Source organism: Aotus nancymaae, unplaced genomic scaffold (genome assembly GCF_030222135.1).
Source record: "Aotus nancymaae isolate 86718 unplaced genomic scaffold, 86718_ANA_hifiasm-v0.15.2.pri h1tg000030l, whole genome shotgun sequence".
NCBI classification, from domain to species: Eukaryota; Metazoa; Chordata; class Mammalia; order Primates; family Aotidae; genus Aotus; species Aotus nancymaae.
Window position 1 is genome coordinate 7,532,841 of NW_026988443.1, and position 16,819 is coordinate 7,549,659.

The 16,819-nt window shown below is 39.0% G+C and overlaps 2 long non-coding RNA genes across 2 annotated transcripts; one reads left to right on the plus strand and one right to left on the minus strand.

Moving 5' to 3' along the window:
- Positions 1-216: 216 nt before the first annotated feature.
- Positions 217-2,257, minus strand: LOC105714110 (uncharacterized). Its single transcript, XR_010344772.1, has 3 exons — positions 2,214-2,257; positions 1,865-1,976; positions 217-1,708 (listed from the first exon to the last, which is right to left on the minus strand). It is a non-coding gene; the product is annotated as an uncharacterized LOC105714110 (long non-coding RNA).
- A 172-nt stretch (positions 2,258-2,429) lies between these two features.
- Positions 2,430-16,269, plus strand: LOC105714109 (uncharacterized). The gene is made up of 4 exons (XR_001106741.2): positions 2,430-2,552; positions 12,154-12,269; positions 13,305-13,313; positions 15,509-16,269. It is a non-coding gene; the product is annotated as an uncharacterized LOC105714109 (long non-coding RNA).
- Positions 16,270-16,819: the final 550 nt, after the last annotated feature.

Below are 16,819 nucleotides of genomic sequence, written 5' to 3' on the forward strand. Positions count from 1 at the left end.
GTTGTGTTCATAACCATAATACTCTCCCCTCCTTCATTCATACAGGATTTAAGGGTTTTCAACTTACTTCATGATCCAGGGACATTGCAAGCACCTCAGTTAGAAAATGCTACCTTTTTGAAAAACAAAACTTGAAACGAATATATATTGTGGTTAAACGTTCATTAACTAGAAAATGTAACCCACACAAAAAGCACAAACACAGAGCATGTCAGATAATCAAGGTTTATTGTAGTATCTATTATTTAAAACTAGAAGCTAAATACATAAGGGCATCTCTCTGGTTTTGTGCTTCAAATATTTATACACATACTTCCAAATGCTCCAGCATTAGCATTAGGGAAATATGATTTACAGGAGGAAGTATCTACATATTGCTCCTGTCAAGTTCTGGGTATTTTCCCCACAATCATTTGAAATCACTTGAAATTAGTCTTATCAGCATCCAGCCTTGACCCTAGGACAGGGTTTCTCCTCCTCAGCACTATGGACATTTTTGGACTGAATTAGTCTTTGTTGTGGCAGTGGCTGTCCTGGATGTTTAAGCAGCATCTTTAGCCTCTACCCATTAGAAGCCACTGGCATTTCTATAGGTGCCAGTAGCGTGTTTCTAGACATTGCCAGATGTCCCTGGAAGAACAGAAATCTCTGACACAAAATAATGACTAAAGATATGACATTAGAGATCTATGCCACAATAAAGAGAGCTCCAACACGTACAGTGACTGGTAGCTTATGGCATGGGGAGGGATGACAGAAAAATAAATTAAGACATGATTAAAAGATTCCTGAATTAAAGGAAAGAAAGACTTAATTGAGAATAGAAAGGCCTATCCATATCCTGAAAAATCACCAAGATGTAATTTGGTAATAAACTTCAAGGATTAAAACAGAACAAAACAAAGATACTACAAAGGAGAAAAAGGTTCTGCCTCAGACTTAACCAAATAAATGCTATAAGATTATTTAAAAAAAAAAGTTCTGTTATTTGGATGAGTTACCAAAATAAGGTATGCTTCTTTGCTTAAGAGGTGGAGCCTGTGGCACAGGGAGAGCCTCTGCCTTGTTAGACCACTGCTCAAACTCTGGACTACAAACTCAGGCATTGGTGGTTTTTTTTTTTTTTTGCTATTCCTGGTGGATACCCCCAGTGTATTCACTCATTAGAAATTGTTTGAATGCCTATTATGTCCCAGGAGCATGTCAATTACCCCACTCTCTTACCAACAATGCTTTTATGTGTGGCCAGAGTATCCATTTTTATCTTCAATAAATTTTCATCTTTACTAAGCTTTTATCTTCACTTGTTAGGATTGAGCAGCTTTTTGTTGGTTAATTGGGCATTCCTGTTTCTTCTTATATATTGTGTCAGTGCACATTGCCTATTTTCCTACCATTTTCTTCATTTTTTAAGCTGTACTGCAGTTGCTCTTTGTGAACTGTCAGATGTGTTGAGAGAATGGGCTTCTCCAGAGTGTATTTTATCTTTTGAATTTGTTTCTGGTGTTTTGCTAACCGAAGCTTTTCATTTTAACGTGGTCAAATCCTTCAGACTTCTCCTTCACAGCCTCCGGGTATCTCATCTTCCTTGGAAAGGTCTTTATATCACTCTGGGATTATGATATTCTTATACTTTTAGTATTAACATGGCTGAACTGCAACTGAGGACAGGAAATTGGATGCTTCTGACCCAGTGAGCAGAAGAACCCTGGGAAAAGGATGACATTTTTTCAAAGGGCTAAAAATGTAAAACACAAAGAGTATACAGACCAAACAGCAGAAAACTGAAAATCGAAGGTCTATAAGGTGACGCTTCTTGCCTACTTATAATTTGTGAACTGATATAAAGGACAAAGAAACATACCTTAAGGTCTGTGATCAGCTATGCTGCCTTATGGTATATTATGCATGTGTGTACCCACATGTATATATACAGAACTGGCAACCTGATGATATAAATAGGCCCTTCTACATGCCTAGAAAGAGAAGAAACTCTGACAAACCCATAATTTTTTCCAATTTGGCATATTTTAAGTACCCAATACCAATATCCCATGGTCTTCATAATCAACTGGGACTCTCAGATTAAACTTTCATGATTCTGAAATTTTATAACCATTCACTCTATTCCCTTATTTCTCCAGTAGTCTAGAAAAAATGCAAAATAGAGATTTTTGTAAACTACGCCTCTTGATCTCAACCCCCTACCCTACCTCCCTGGATTAAATTTCTCTTGATTGATGGAGTTTGGTTGTCTGGATTCTGCAAGCTCAGGTGCCCCAATTTATAGTCTGTCTCCAAGCCCCACCCACTGCCGAATGACAGAGGCATTGTGATGTTGAACCTAAAGGTCTCTATTGTGACATATGCAGCTGGTACAAAATAATTTTTGCTTTCCCTCTTGAAGGACTTGCACACTGCTGGAAGCATACTAGATATTGAATATAATCATCATGACAATGGCTAAGATTTATTAAGCATGTGTTATGTGCTTTATGGTGCTAGGAACTTATCACATATTTCCTCATTGAATATTCACAAAACCTTATGAAGTAGGTAAAATTATTATATTATCACTCCCCAATTTAGAGTATAAGTTAACAGAAGTCCCAAATAAAAATGACTCAAAAAGATCTTTCCAGAAAAAAAGAGAGGGTCCATTTATCCATCGTAAGAAATTCTGTGATAGGTATATATGATAAACTTGGCTACCCCAAGCAATGAATGACACATGAAAAAACAGACTCTTGTCTGCAGCTTCTCAAAATGTAAATGATTAATAATGTTCATTTCTTACTAAATGGCTTGAAGAAAGCAGTGCCCCTTCATAAAGGAGATAAGGAGTACATGGAAAATATCAGGGAGTGGGGTTAAAGGCAGGGTAAATCACTTTAACACTTGCAAATAAGAGAATTCACCAAGGAGGGCTTTGGGGCTGTTAAGATTTTCTCTAAGACAAGGCTCACCTTACATCACCACTGGGTATTTCCTAAGGCAGGGATTCCACCCATTCCATCTTTGGACAAGCAGTATCTGCCCCAGGGGAATGAAGAAGAGTGGGAGGGATGATCCCATCTCTAGGTCTTCATATAGACTAGAAATAACTATTGTGACATAAGAGCTTGTGAAATTTCTTTAATTCCTTCAATATTATCACTGGTTGTTGTTCTTATACTATGCTACTTTTCCCATAGGAAAAAACAGTAAGACACTCAAAAGAAACCATTTGCTGATTTTGAGAGACAGTAGAAAGGGTCAAGTAGATCATGCCTTCATTTTCTATTACTACACAATGAATGGCTACAAACTTAGTGGCTTAACACCATAAATTCATTACCTCACAGGTTTTGTGGGTCAGGAGCCTGACATGTTTTAGCTGGGTACCCACAAAGCTGAAAACAAGATGTTGGTCATTTACATCATCATCTGGAGACAAACCACATAAATGTCCACCACCAAGCTCCTCCAGATCGTTGGAAGAATTTATTTTCTTGTGACTGTATGACTGAGGTTCCCATTTTCTTGCTGGCTGTTGGCCAGGGACTGCTTTCAGCAGCTAGAGGCTGCTCTCAGGCCCTTGCCATTTGGCCCTTTGCACAGGTAGCTTAGTATGGGACTGTAATCCTTCAAGACAAGCAGAATTTCTGTTTCTTTCTTTATAAAAGTCCTGGCCTTTGAACAACTCACCTGATTAGATCAGGCCCTCCATGATAATCTTTCTTGTGATTAAATCAAAATCAACTTCTTTGGGACCTTAATTACATCTGCAGAATCCCTTCATCTTTGTCATAGTAGGCAACTTAGTTATGAGAGTAAAGAATGTGAACACTAGTGGGGCAAGAATTGCCAAGACCATCTCAGAATTCTGCCTACCATGCCTGTAGACCCAGAACTCCATTAGGGATTAGAGGATGCACCATGAGAAAGCAACCCAAATCCTTGAGGAATGCTGAGAGAAGGCATAAGGACGTAAGGGAGGAGGTAACCTGGAATGAGACAGAAGAAACTATGTTTGCCTGTCAAAGGTGCCTGTAATGCTTTACTAGAAGCAGAAGGAGGAAGGAGCTGCGGAAAAGGTTGAATATTTATATTTTCCATACTAAGGTTGTTTTCTATGCCTGGCCACTCATCCTAAGAAGAGGAACCACATCACCGGCTGAGCCCAGACCGGGTAGGGTAGGTTATTTCATCTTGCATTGCAACCCCGATCAACTGGTAGAGTCTGCATGCAATGTCACCCTGAAAAATATTCTGAGACTGTGTTGTGGTTCAGTAAGAAAGAGTATTGTGCTTGATTAGCTATGTCTTTCATGAACTCAGGATGGTGATTGGAGGTGTGTTGAACAGGTTTTGGCTATTCATGACTTAGACTGTACACATCACCTGAAGACATCTCAACAAATATTAAAACAAGATAAAGAGTGCTTAGGAATATACACTGTATAGAAAAGAGACAGCCTTTATAAGACCGTTTTGAAGACTAAGCTCTGATTTTTTTTTTATCTTGCTCAAATTTCTAAGGGGTCTGGGGAGTCATGCCCTACAAACCATACATTCTCATTAGATGGGTTTTATTTAACCCTGTATATTGTAATTTACTTTCCAGTCTGACTCTGGCATAACGAGGAAAAAGATCAAAATGTTTTACCCCAAAATATATTTCCTTGCCACATCTTGAAATTGCCCTGCAAAGTCTGTTGTGGGAAAAATCCACATTCTATAGAGAATCCCTTTTCCCCTTTGTTTTCTTTTCCTTCCTTTCCAGATCCAGGAGACAATCAATTAAGAGCCAGGCACCCTTTCAGGTCCAATAAGAAACATTTTACAACCTGCTGTCTCTGAAGTCTGCTATCTGAGAGCTTCCTCTGCACAATAAAAATTGATCTCCACAATCCTTTATCTTAACCTCAACATTTCCTTTGATCTCAGATCTTCAGATAAACTCAACCAATTGTCAACCAGAAAATGTTTAAATTTACCTATAGCCTAGAAGCCCCCACTTTGAGTTGTCCCGCCTTTCTGAACGAAACCAATGTATTTCTTAAATGTAATTGATTGACGTCTCATGGCTCCCTAAAACATATAAAACCAAGCTGTACGCTAACCACCTTGGGCACATGTTCTCAGAACCTCCTGAGGACTGTCACAGGCCATGGTCAGTCATATTTGGCTCAGAATAAATGTCTAAAAATATTTGACAGAGTTTGAGTCTTTTTATCAATACTTTCTTTGCTTCCCATCCCCAAAACTGTCATTTTTTTTTCTACTTAAAGTCTCCTATTGGGAGGTTGTTTACTTACAGACCCAATCCATATGCAATTTCTTGGGAAATACCAGGTAAATGTAAGTTAGAATGTACAGACCTCAAGGAGTGATGAAGTCACAAAACAGAAACCCTTCAATATTTGAAAGTAGTTTTATTAAGAGTGAACAGCCTACCAACTCACCATTATGCCACCAAAGCAATATGTAAATATGTATCTTATTTTCCAATGCTTCTTAGAAGCCACAGAAAGACGGAGATGTCCATATTAAAGAAAGGATTGATTGAATGACTTCCTGAAGCGTCGGATGAGCCACATCGCATTTAGAAGACAGAGAAATTCAGGATCATGTCTGAGTCTCTAGGCTCCACCAGACCTTCTCATTTTGATCAGAGAAAGTCTCCTTAGCATTTTAATATTGGGAACATTTGCAGTCTTTATTGGAGCCATTTCTGCTTTCCCATTCCTTGCGGCTTGGCAAGAAGAAGTCACCTCATTTTTACAACTTCATGGCATTTTCCCAATCATGAAAATGCCATCATGTTTGTCACTCATACAACAAACAAAGGCAAGAAAGCAATTCCATCTGCAGAGTAGTGCCATATGAAGCTAGATTAAAATGCTAATGGGTGAGCATGACACAGAGAAAACAGCACACTGCTGAGGGTTAAAGAAACATGGATTTCATCCAGAAAGGCCTTTTGCACCATAGCCTGTTCTACCCAGCTCTGTCTGAGGGGCTTGTAACAATGAAAGTAAGACAGAAGTGGAAACCAAACTTGTATGCCTCCCAGTCCCAGTTATTGCTCCTTTCAACACTTTGGCTTGGTTTTTCTTGGAATGAGATTATGTAAAGCCTGAAGAAACAGCCCCTGGCAATGCTTTCTCATAGAAATTTTCCCCCTTTTATTTCTTCCCCCTCCAACCCTTTATGTAATGGAACTACTTTTGTATAGACAATAGGATGCAATTTTCCTTCGAAACTGAGCAAGGAAAGAATGCACCAAGATGAACACGGGAGCAAAACTAAACATGTACCCTTAAAATACTAAGCAGAATGCATGTGTCTGATATCCTCATCACTCCTGAGCCAAATTATTTAGTCTATAGCTATTAGATGCATCAGGACAGTTCTTCTAATCCCTGTGCTATTTCTTGGGTATCGAATTTAGCAACAATATATTGGTGAATTAATTTCAAAGATCTTTGGGAGAAAACAGAATTGAATCCAGTGAATTCAGGGATGAATAATATCCCTGAAATTTGGAAATAAAATGTGTTTTCATTAAGAAATTGCTTTGGAAATGAAATAAAACAAGATACATAAATTCCAAGCATCTCTCTTAACAGAAAGACTTGAGATATGTGTTTAAAGAAACATATTAATTATCTACAGCTATTCTAAATGCTTCTAAAAACAACAAACAAAATGCCTGTACATTACGCCATTGTGTGTTTATTGAGTAAGCCCAAGCCCTTAGTGTGCATTGATTCATTGGTTGCCATGGCAGAGGGAATGGTTTCTGTAATATGACAACAGTTGCCATATGTTCAGCTTCAAGTCAACTGATTCCATCATAAAAAGAGAAGAGAGCAGAAGGAGCTGTGCAGCCCCACCTATTCCAAGGGTCCTATTAGCAGCAAGTTATCATATGAGCCTCTGTTCTGGGCCTGACAGTGAACACATGCCATAGCCATGTCCTTTATTCAAACATATTTGCAAAGGATTTTTACATGGAAGCCACTACCCCAGTATCCCAACAGCATCTAACCCAAATACAGTCCTCTATAAGTTAAAACATGGCCTATGAAGTGATTTTTAAAAGATTTGTAGTCAAGAAGAGACACATTCTTTGGGGAGGATCAGGCAACTGGAATCACCAGTGACCTTTCTTAGAGACTGGAACTTGAGACACAGAGAGGGAATGTGTGGATTCTAAGATCACCGATAGAATCAAGAAGTGTTTACTTGTAGGAGATAAATCCTGAAAGAGTTCTAGAATTTGATGGTGTCTGGACAATTTGAAGCAGCATCTCAGAGGGTGAGTTGGGCATATTCTCGCCCAACTCTCTCTCCCCATAAATAATTCTGGGCTGAGTGTTTCATGGTCTGACTCATTGTGACTGTCATGTATGTGGTTATGTTGCCAATTAGGACGCCAGTGTTCCCACTGTCAGAGCACTAATGAGTGTTTTTTGTATCCAAGAGATTACTTTTTGGTATTCTTCCAAGGTCCTGTGAGTAAGTTGGCTATTCACTGATAGAGAAATTTATTTTTTTCTGGAACTCTATGGTATGCATTATTAAATCCCTGCTACAGCAATCTAAATGGTCCTTGAAGTACCCTTCCAACTACAAGCAAAGGACTTTTGATGTTGAGATATGACCCTAATGGTAGTCTTCAGTAATTCCTATTTTTTTCACTATGGAAATACATAAGAATATCCAAACCAGCAGACTTAAGCTAGGCAACGTACACTATTCATGATTTTGTCTTTATCATGGTTAAATTGTGTAAAAGTTGCAGATGGCAATGCTGAGTACTTTGTACATATACACAATAATAGGGCTGTCATTCTTTTATCAAATCACCAAATCAGCCAGACAGCCCACTCCACATATGGGCAAAGGGCTTGAAGAGACACGTCACCAAAGAATCCCCAACAGTCAAAATGTGTTTAATCTCATCCACATCCATATCTCAATATATCTCAATATCCATATCCGTATTTCAACAGATCAAAAATGTGTTTAATCTCATCCATATCCAGAGAAATGCAAATTAAAACTGTAATAGGATACCACTATGCACTCACCAGATTGGCTCAAATTTAAAATTTCAGCAATATCAAGTATTAATGAAGATGTGAGACACCTAGAACTCTCATATGCTGCTGGGAGGAATAAAAGCTGCTGCTGCCACTTTGGAAAACAGTTGGGCATTATCCAATAAAACAAAAGAAATGCAAAAATTATTACCCAACAGTTATACTCCAAGATATGCATACAATTGTGTATATACACCAATGAGGATGATCCCAGCACCATAGCTTCTAAAAGCCCCAAACAGAAATTTCCCAAGTGCCTGTCAACATTATTGACAATTCATCCAAAAATCCATTTATCATCATTGAAAATGAACAAACTCCAGTTACACTTAAGAATATAGTAAACTTATTCTTACACTTAAGACTATCGTATACCTCCCCTTCACCTATATCTGGCATTTCTCCCCATGCTATCTGGAAGGCAGCAAATCACACTGCCACGTGTGCACCTATGCAACAATCTTGCATGTCCTTCACATGTACCCCAAAACCTAAAATGCAATAAAAAAAAGAATATAGTATACCCTATGGTAAAATATAGGGTAGGAAGAGAGTTGCTATCAAAAAGTAGGTGGGTAGTGGCCATGCAGATTTTTCTTTGTTATGTGTACATATAAATATATGTCTAGATTTCCTTTTGTTTGGCCTGGTGACAGTATCTGAATTGTCTGTTGTAATGAATGAAGTATTGAACATCTAATTGTTCTTCTCAACCACTTTGTAAGGTCTTGAAGAAGAAATATATATGTGTGTGTATATAGGTGTGTGTATATATATATATATATATTTATATATTTCAATTTATTCTCCAGTAAGTTATATTTCCCAGTTTAAAAAAAAAAGTTGAAAGAAAAATCAGTATCCAACAGGGACCTTAAGTAGAAAGAAACAATTGCTTTTGTGAAAACTTTACCAAAAATCTGGAATGTAATTCCGGTAAATCTCAGTAGACACATAGGAATGTAGTTTTCATTTATCTATTCCAACCCTTATTGGAGCTGCTTGTTTGTCTACCTAACAGTTCTTTGCGATAATGAGTGTAACAGAGATACATGTAAGAAAAATTGACCAAAATACAGTTCAGAGAGCTAAGGTTGTTCAGACGGGTAAAGAAGGAGAGAAACATTATTGTATTCTTTTTCTGTGAAGGGGCAGTAACTCGAGAATAGAGGATCCTCATCAAACCATGTGTTTCCTCTGATGAACTCTTGAAATGATAATTATTATCACTCCAGGGATGTTGATAATTATATTTAGACAGCTTTTAAAGCAATATTGTATAATATTTTCCCCATTTAACACCAGCATCAGAGCTGATGAATACTTAGTCAGAAGAAATGCAGGGCTGCAGGTTTGTCCACAAAGTGTTCCCATCAACCGTGTAAGTGAGTTTGATAACGTATACATTATATTGGGGGGAAACATACTCTTTTGGAAAGGACTGATTCTGGGCGCGTAATCAGTTCCCATTGAATTTAAATGACTTTTGGTCCTACACCAATGCTGATAAAATACTTTCAAATGTACAGAATGTTAACCAAATGTTTATATTAAACAACTCCTTTCAGGTGAAAATGTGCTCGGCGAAGCGTAGCTCCCTGGAGCAAGTTAGTGAATATTAATATTTAGCACATCATAAGGCTCTACAAGTCCTCCCATGTTGGAGGCCAAGGGGGAGATAAAACAGCAAGGTTGGTAGATGGGCCCTGATGGGGGAAGGTACAATCACATTGGACATAACCTCACTGAGATGGAAATGGAGCTTGAAATACATGCAGTTGGGGCTGCCAGGAACCAGGAAGCAGATATGAACTGAGAGGGAGGGTACCTGGCTCTCCTGAGTGTTCCCAACTCAGTCCCCCTGCAGACCTAGGCTGGTCTCAGACCTGCCCGGGGTCCCATCAGCAGAGAGATTTATAGGGCATGCTTCATAATTAATATTAGCCAATTGCCAGTTAATCACGGGCCTCAATTTCGGGTAAGTGAAGGCTGCTTATCATGAGAAGCATTCATACTTACATTAAGTGCTACAGTATTTCAAATCTGCCAATGCACACTGGCCATTTCCAATTATCATTGTTTATCTGCAGGTTTCAGGAAATCATATAAATATGCAACTCACCCTGCACATAAACATATTTCAGGGAGGAGACAGCTTTTATCAACCAGGCTGAAGGTCAAAATGAACATTATTTGCATACCTCTTGGAGGGTAATAGGCCAGACTGGGAAACATGAGACCCAGGGACAATGCCCAGCTCAGAATAGGACATCCGTGGTTTTTGACTAAGCTACCCCCAATCTGCACTTCTGTTCCTCCATCCATAAAATGAGGATACTAATATTTCAGGTAGCCAGGGTGAAGTGCTTTGAGTAACTTGGAAGACCCATGTTAAATAAGCGTATGGTATGATTTTTTAGTCTTGTGTTAATAATACTTTAGAATTCAGTGCATATTCAACATTTTGTTGTTGTGATTATAGTCTAATTTTATATTTTAGTAGCTGCTTTTAAAAGCTAAATCTTATCAGATTTATTAAAGTCCCAAATGAATAAAGACAAAGGGAAACCAATGTCATTATTCCCATTTTACAGATAAAAGAATGTCAGGCCTGAAAAAGCTCTCTCCAGAAGATTTTGTATGCATCTTATAGCCTCTGGAATGGCTCTCATATAAATCATCCTAAGATATTGATTGTTTCTAATTTTCAAAAGCTATTTTCAGAAAAGCAGAGTAAAGAATTTTCCCTAAAATTCAATTCTAATGTCTGTACTTGTATCTCAGATCTGGTTTCTTTGTTTTTGTTGTTGTTGTTACTGTTGTTTGTTTGTTTGAGACTGAGTCTCACTCTGTATCCCAGGCAGGAGTATAATGGCATGATCTTGGCTCACTGCAACTTCTGCCTCCCAGGTTCAAGCAATTCTCCCTGCATCAGCCTTCTGAGTAACTGAGATTATAGGCACGCACCACTACACCTGGCTAATTTTTGAAATTTTGTAGAGAAGGGTTTTCACCACGTTGGCCAGGTTGGTCTTGAACTCCTGACCTCAGTTAATCCGCCTGCCTCAGCCTTCCAAAGTGCTGGGAGTAGAGGCATGAGCCATCAGCCTGCCTCATATCTGTTGAAGACTCATAAACTTGCAGATCCTGACACCATAGGACACAGTCGCACAGTAGCTATGCTTGACACATGAAATGAATGTTAGTACCTAGAGAAGGTAAGTGACCAGTTCAAAATCAACATAGCTAGGACCTGAGCCAGGATTACAATCCCCATTCAAGTGTCTTCCTTGCTATGTTAAAATTCTTTACTATGTTAAACCCCATGGAGCTTGTTCTCAATCAAGAATCCACCCTGCCTTCATGCTTTGCTTGGTTGCAAGGCAGACACAGGACAACTGTCAGCAAATTCTGATTGAGTAGCAATGTGAAAGCTGGAGTAGAAAAACAAGTAAGTGTGAGATTCTCCTTCTTCTTCAAGAGCTTACAATTTGGTTGAGAAGAAAATTAGGTGTTCAATAGTTCATTCACTATGGAAGACATTACAAATACTGTCACCAGGCCAAATAAAATAAAATCCAAACATGTGGAAGTGGACTAGTGATTTCCAACGTATGTTTTGAAAAACAATCCCACAAGATTGGCCATGCATAAGTAAGTAAATAAGTAAAAGTATAAATATTTTTTATGATTAATTAAGTTTGAGGCATGATACACATTGAAGAGTCACAAGTCACAAATGCATTCAAGTGCTCTGAGATGTCCCACAGTAAAGGAACCTATTGAATAATTTCCAGTTTTGTGTTTCTCGGACTTATAAAGCCTTTTCAGGGCTTTCAATTGACTTGGCCTATTCTTACTTCATCTGTGGAATTCTAACCTCTAACTGCACTTGTAAGTACTCTAATTTACATGCTTCATGTCCTGGTCATTTTAAATCATTGGCTCTTAATACAGTGTCTGGCATGTGGCTCCTTGCATCTATTTGTATATGAATACATAGCCTGCTTGGTGCTATGAGTGAGTACAGGTTCACTAAGCCATGTTCTCTGTCCTCTAGGGCGGCTCTCTCAAATCTTGGTTTCTATGTGAATCCACCTTGGGATATTAGTAAAATGAGTTTGTGATGCAGAAGATCTGAGGAATCACCTGAAATTCTGATATTCTATCTCCCAGGTAAAACCAGTATTCCCAGCCCCAGGGTCACACTTTAAGGCCATAGTAGATACGAGTAATTTGGTTACAGTATAAGGTATATGAAGAAAATAAAGTTTAGCTAAAATGTTATCTCACTCTAGCAAGAGACGTACACCATGAAAAGATGTAACACTTGTGACCATAGTTCAAGAACACAGTTCTAAGGGAAGATCAGGGCAGTTGTGATTTATTCTGCTTGGGCAGGTAGGGAGACAGTGGAGGAGTATCTTGAAAATGTCATGAGATGGGTGATTTGAGAGGAGCTTTGAACAGTGACTGGCATTTTGTCGAGCAAAAGAAGGAAGGGCTTATGGAGTTAGTCAACAGCATGAACTAAGTGGCAGAGCAAACACCACGTACTACACGTTCACAGAGCAGTGAGGCAGGAGCACATAGTACTTAGGGAGTCAAGGAATCAAGTGTAGAAGGGATATTGGATTGAATTGTGTTATGGTTTGGATGTTTGTCCCCTCCAAATATCACGTTGAAATTTGATCCCCAGTGTTGGAGGTGGGACCTAATGGGAGATGTTTGGGCCGTGGGGGTGGATCCCTCATTAATGACTTTGTGTGGGCCCTGTGGTAATGAGTGAATCCTTACTCCATTATTTCCTGAGAGAGCTGGGTGTTTATAAGGGCATGGCATCCCTTTCCTCTCTCTCTTGCTCCCTCACTGACCATGTGACACATGTGGCTTCTCTTCCCCCTCTACGATGATTGGAAGCTTCCCAAGGTCCTCACCGGAAGCATATGCTGGTGTCTTGCTTCTAATACAGCCATGCAGAACCATTTTCTTTATAAATTACCCAGCCTTGGGCCAAGCATGGTGGCTCACTCCTGTAATTCCAGCACTTTGGGAGGCTGAGGCGGGCGAATCACAAGGTCAGGAGTTTGAGACCAGCCTAGCCAACATGGTGAAACCCTGTTTCTACTAAAAATACAAAAAATTAGCTGGGCGGGTGCCTGTAATCCCAGCTACTCAGGAGGCTGAGGCAGGAGAATCATTTCAACCCAGGAGAAGGAGGTGGTAGTGAGCCAAGATTGTACCACTGCACTCCAGCCCTTCCTTCTCAAAAAAAAAAAAATTATCCAGTCTCAGGTATTCTTTTATAGCAACACAGAATGAACTAAGACAGCATTGCATTTTAAAAGTCCAAATGTTTAATGTTGGGATTCCAGAAATAATAAACTGGCAGGAAAGAAACTTTGATAAGTGGGTAGAAAGCTTCTTACTGCCCTTTCATGAAGCCACGTGGCCTGCATGGACACTATCTGCTCCTGGATTCAGCCCTGCTTTCAAATTTTAATGGGATGTCAGCAAGGTTTTCAAAATGATTGATAAGGCATAATCAACCCCTTTCCCTGGTTGAAGATTATGCTGTTTTTAAAAAGCACTTAGCATTTCAAGGGTTGTTTTATAGGCATCTGCACAAACCTATGAAGCAACAAACTTTATTTAGCAGTTATCGACAAACTACTACTGCTTACAGGGTTGTATTCTTCCATTCTGTTTCAGATTTTAGCCCAGCTGTTCTGGGATCTTTAATTTCAGAAACTGGAAAACCAGGGCTATTAATAGAGTCAGGCAGCTAATTTAAATCTGATAATGTGCTGACACTTGGCTGCATACTTCAGCACAGATGCCCGTGTGTACAATGTGTATTTATTTCTGTACAAATGTGTACATGCATATGTATAAATAACAGCAAATACTATGAAATCAACACTTATTATTTAACGGGGCCACCTGGGAGTTATCCTGTGCCTCATAAATAGAACACTTTTGACATGTAAAAATCATCTACAAGGTGACTGAAGCCTGCAGGTTTAAGGGTCAGAGTTATAAGTGGAAGGATTACAGATACACACAGTACTTCTGGATGGAAGAGAGACCCATAGAAGACCAGAACATTTTAGCTAAACTTTACTTTCTTCATACACCTTATACTGTAACCAGATTACTCACTATTGTCCAGATATATTATACAGTTTCCTTCATCTTGCTTATTTTGTTATTCTGTCTGTGAATTAGATAAGAGTCTGGGCTTTAAAATTAGCTTTGGGTTCAAGTTCCAGTTTTGCCAAATTCTAGCTATGTGATTTGGAGCAAATTACTTACTAAATCAAGCCTGGCCTCTCATCTGTATAATGGAGACAGTCATTTTACTTACATCAAAGGGCTTTTATGAGGATCAAATGAGATAATGCAAGCGAACAGCCAGCATAATGTACAAATCTGATTCATGGTGACAGAAATCAGAGTATTTGTCTGGAGTGAAGGGTCACGGGATGTCACTTGGATAGGGTCATATGGAAACTAAAGCGATAAATATTTTGTATATCTTAACAGGGGTGGTGGTTACGTAGGTGTATTTCCCCATCTATACACTGATGTGATGATGATGATGGTGGTGGTTATTATTATTCTCTCATCCCCACATCTAAGTGCTATTTAGTTTTCCAAATTCAGCTCAGGAGCCATTTTTCCATGTGACTTTCACAGTCTTCCTAATCAGAAGAGATCTTTCTTACTTTGAATTTATTCTTATTCTGCATTTCTAAGACACAGTCTTCCTGGTGTTAAGATTTAGCTCATTGTAGATGTCTCTCACCTCCACTAGCTTGTTAGTTCTTTGATGAGGTGTCTCTGTGGTCTTGGAATCCTGCACAGTATCTAGTAGAGATCTATTTACTCTTTATCTTTCCATTAAATCATTGTAGAAAGGGTGAATTCAGTGTAACCCTACATAGAACTGCCTTGAACTCCACTCTAGTATCTCAATACATCCAAAATCCTCTCCTGGGTTTCCATAAGCCCAGTTTCCTCCTGGCGTTGGCTGTAATTTCCGTGTATGTTGACTCTGTTACCTTCATCCATGCATAAAATTCTATATGACTTTTTATAACTTACATAGGTCACATATTCACCTTAGACATATATGTGAGAAATAGACTTTACTGAAGAGGTGGAGAGTGGGGTTACAAAGAGGTGGGACTCATGCCACAGCAATTCCAAGAGCTATGAGCAAAGTCAGCCATGTTCTCACAAGTCTCCTAGCTTCTCTGCCACCAGAGCCTTTATCCAGCTCTCCAGCCTTGTGCTGCGCCCAGATTTCCACCATCACCATGTCTCTTCTCTGCTCCTCCTTGTCTTCTGTCCTCCCTCTCAGGAGCAGAAACAAATACCTCTCTTTGATGCAGCTACTTTCTTTGATGTAGCTCAGCCATTATCTTGTCTTTGCCGAAGTCCTATGCACTGCCATGCCCTCAGAGCCTCATTTTGAACCCAAGCACTTAGGGATGCTATTTTCCTACATCAAGCAGCTTCCTCCCAGCAAAAGAATTCTGGTGACAGTAGTGAAGATAATTTTCATTCCTGCTTATGGAATGACCAAACAACAGCAAAGAGGAGGAGAAGAATGAAATAAAGACAACCAAAGGAAAAGACTGATGGTTCCTTAAGAATGGATCTTCATAAGGGAATGAGGGCTGAGGGGTCCATTTCCTAAACTACTCACCTTATTGACTTCCTACAGCAACACCATACAGAAAGCTGCACCTTGAGGGGAAGATGTAAGAATCCTGAAGTGGCAAAATATTCGGTGATGATGACAGCCTTTGAGGTTGTGAGAGTAAAACAGAAGCAAATAAAGTAGTATTTTTACCCTGTGAAGATGGTTCCCTTTTAAGACTTCTGTAAATGATTAATATTTCCATTATGTTCCAGGAAAAAAAGTAAGATTTGTGTTTGACTGAAAGAAGAATGTCTAGAACAGATGAGAAGGAAGAGATAGTCTAGCCACATCCAAGAGACCTGTAAATTGGGTACAGTGGCGTGAATGGTGTACTAGTTATCAAAGAATGTTAACTGGGGAAGTCTCTGCTGTCTTCCTGAAACAGAGGAGGGGATAACCATCCTTGTGGAAGCGTCCACTTCTATTGAAGATTGGCCGAATAAATCTGTGCCTACTGCAACTCAAGTCATTCGAAATTGGTCTGTACTCATTTAATTTATTGTCTTTAATACATAATATTGAGTACATACTATGTTCTTAACACTGCGTACAATGGAGAATGCAGTCAGAAAATGAGGCAAACTTAAAGACCAGAGGCTGTCAACCTTGACAGCATATTAGAATCATCTGGGGAAGTTTTATGACCTTGATTCCTAAGTCACACTTAAGGTCAATTAGTCAGAAGCTGGGGATGGTACCTAGCCATAAGTAGTTTTTTTAATTGCAACTCAGTATTGAGAAAAAAAATCAAAAACATGGAGATAAGTTAAGAGATGACTACACAGCCATTTACTGTCATGATGGAAGATTGTTTAACATGCCTGCCCAAAGACTACCTAATTCTTTACGGGAATGTACCTTCATTTATTTTACTATTTACTAGGATATTTACTTAGGATATTACACAACTCCGTAAAAGCAGATGTTGCCTTGTAGAACAAACAGAGGCCCAAGCTTATTCAAATAGAATAGAGCTTGTGTTTCTGTAATTCTAACAAATTCTTGGGTAACCCTG